Genomic DNA, 3,323 nt, shown 5'->3' on the forward strand with positions numbered 1-3,323 from the left:
TTAAATATGGAATGCTTCACAAATTTGCGTGTCATCCTTGCACAGGGGCCATGCTAATCTTCTCTGTATCGTTCCAATTTTAGTATATGTGCTGCCAAAGCGAGCACATAGTCAGGTTTTTTATTCTTCCCTCCAAGATCTCTGTTGTGAGTGTTGATAGTCCTACTTTCTGCTGCTTTGTTTAATATATAGTGTTTCCTTTATTCCTCCTACCTCAATGCCTCACTCATATTTCAGGCTGGGACCTACTCCTAATTTAGAGCTCTCTTTCCCCCTTTTGCCAAATTCTATTATGAATCTACCTTTGCCACCCAGCTAAGTGTATCCCAAGGTTCTCTTTACCAAGCCACAGTCACAGAGCTCCAGGGAAAAGCAACCTGGTCTCATCTCTCCAGGCAGAGGAGAACAGAAGCTCCATCTCCACACATGCTGCAGATGGCTTTTCCAGTCTACCTGAATCATTACCAGCTAGAAACAGCGGTCATTGGGACTTGGACGTGAGCTGCAAAGTATAGAATTGTGACAATTCCAGTGCCATGCAGACTTTTCCTAGATATGGACTTTTCCTGGACTCCTGCTCCTTGTGACAGCTCCTAACAGACTGAACTGTGGTTGGGTTGCATTTTTCAGGGATTTGGCATGGTGTTGGGGCCAACTTGGACTTGGTGAACTTGTTAAGGACACTACTCTTTTATGGATTCTTGCTGTATTGGCCAAGAGTTTGCTTAAAAGCTTTAATCACTGTAAAAAAAAAAAAAAGAATAGAAGACTAGATAAAGAATATGTGGCACATATACACCATGGTATACTATTCAGCCATAAGAAATGATGACATCAGATCACTTTGGTGGGATCTTGATAACATTATACGGAGTGAAATAAGTAAATCAGAAAAAAACAAGAACTGCATGATTCCATACATTGGTGGGACATAAAAACGAGACTAAGAGACATGGACAAGAGTGTGGTGGTTACGGGGGGGGGGGGGGGGGGAGGGAAGGAGGGAGAGGGGGAGGGGGAGGGGGAGGGGAACAAAGAAAACTAGATAGAAGGTGACAGAGGACAATCTGACTTTGGATGAGGGGTATGCAACAGAATTGAATGACAAGATAACCTGGACATGTTTTCTTTGAATATATCAGAGGTCCCCAAACTACGGCCCGCAGGCCACATGCAGCCCGCTGAGGCCATTTATCTGGCCCTCGCAGCACTTCTGGAAGGGGCATCTCTTTCATTGGTGGTCAGTGAGAGGAGCATAGTTCCATTGAAATACTGGTCAGTTTGTTGATTTAAATTTACTTGTTCTTTATTTTAAATATTGTATTTGTTCCCGTTTTGGTTTTTTTACTTTAAAATAAGATATGTGCAGTGTGCATAGGGATTTGTTCATAGTTTTTTTTTATAGTTCGGCCCTCCAACGGTCTGAGGGACAGTAAACTGGCCCCCTGTGTAAAAAGTTTGGGGACCCCTGGAATATATGTACCCTGATTTATTGATGTCACCCCATTAAAATAAAAATTTATTTATAAAAAAAAATACTTAGCATCAAGGCCCCCAGTAATAAAAAAAGAAGCTCAAAAAAAAAAAAAAGAAGCTCAACAGTTAATGGGATTATTTGCATACTGGAGAAATCACATCCCATACTTGTCAGTATTAGCAGAGCCAATATATAAAGTAACTAGGAAGGCAATAGATTTTACATGGGGGAAAGAGCAATAAGAAGCCTTAGAACAATTAAAAGAATATTTAGAGCACCATCAAAACTTAGCGGCACCAAAACCAGGAGGCACAATCACATTAGACATAATTTTCACTGCAACTCATGGATATTGGGGCTATAAAAAAAAGGACCAAGTGATAAAGAATACCAGTAGGTTTCTGGTCCCAAAGATTCCCATACTGCCACAATAAATGTTCACCCTATAAGAAACATATATGGGTACTATATGCAGCGCTTCTCCATACAGAGCCACTAACAAGACAAAACCCAATAATAGTCAGATCCTTACTACCCCTCAAAGCATGGCTTAAAATGTTGGCCAAGGGCCTGACCAGGTGGTGGTGCAGTGGATAGAGTGTCAGACTGGAATGTGGAGGACCCAGGTTCAAGACCCCGAGGTCACCAGCTTGAGCGCGGGCTCATCTAGTTTGAGCAAAGCTCACCAGCTTGGACCCAAGGTCACTGGCTTGAGCAAGGGGTTACTCAGTCTGCTGTAGCCCCACGGTCAAGGCACATATGAGAAAGCAATCAATGAACAACTAAAGTGCCACAACAAAAAACTGATAATTGATGTTTCTCATCTGTCTGCATTCCTGTCTGTATGTCCCTATCTATCCCTCTCTCTGACTCTCACTCTGTCTCTGTAAAAAAATAAAATAAAACAAAATAAAAAAATAAAGTACTCTTTAAAAAAAAATGTCGGCTGAGGAATTGGCAGGTACCCAAATTAAGGAGAAAGTGCTAGCATGGAAATGGTACAAAAACTCCAGAGAAATAACAAGCACTGGCGAACCATCCCTCCTCACAGAGGAGGTCTCCAAACTGGAGATAGACCCCCAAGACAGATTGTTGAGAACCAAAAGGTGCCCAAGAATCTAGGAGTGGTACGGCCTAAATATAGACCCTCACTGAAAAATGCCTGGTTTACAGATGGATCAGCCTCCGTAGCCAGTGACTCGACCAAATGGAGAGCAGCAGCTTTCAATCTGGCAGCAAATACAGCGCTCATGAGGGAAGGAAAGACTGACTCGGCTCAACATGCAGAGCTAATAGGAGTCCTTCTGGCAGTGGAATATGCTATGGAGAAGTGGCTACCCAAAGTATATGTTTTTTTGGGTTTTTTTGTTTGTTTGTTTTTATATATAATTTTTAAAATTCATTTTAGAGAGGTGAGGGAGAGACAGAGAGAGAGAGAGAGAGAGAGAGAGAGAGAGAGGAGAGACAGAGAGAGAGAAGTGGGGAGGAGCTGGAAGCATCAACTCCCATATGTGCCTTGACTAGGCAAGCCCAGGGTTTTGAACCGGCAACCTCAGCATTTCCAGGTCGACGCTTTATCCACTGCGCCACCACAGGTCAGGCCAAAGTATATGTTTTTAATGATTCAATGGCAGTATATAAGGGAATAACAGAATGGTCAGGAAAATGGAAACAAAATAAATGGTAAAATAATGGAAAGGACCTCTGGTCCAGAGAACACTGGAAAAAAAACTAGATAAATTAACATCACACATAAAACTCTATGTAACCCATATATCAGCTCATGCTACAGATAATTCTCCAACCACACTAGGGAATCAAATAGCAGATAAGTTAGCAAGAGGAA

The 3,323-nt window shown here is 42.1% G+C and overlaps 1 non-coding gene across 1 annotated transcript; it reads right to left on the reverse strand.

The window, feature by feature from the left end:
- Positions 1-107, reverse strand: LOC136390191 (U6 spliceosomal RNA). Its single transcript, XR_010748625.1, has one exon. It is a non-coding gene; the product is annotated as a U6 spliceosomal RNA (small nuclear RNA).
- Between the last annotated feature and the right edge of the window lie 3,216 nt (positions 108-3,323).

This window comes from Saccopteryx leptura, chromosome 1 (genome assembly GCF_036850995.1).
Source record: "Saccopteryx leptura isolate mSacLep1 chromosome 1, mSacLep1_pri_phased_curated, whole genome shotgun sequence".
NCBI lineage: Eukaryota > Metazoa > Chordata > Mammalia > Chiroptera > Emballonuridae > Saccopteryx > Saccopteryx leptura.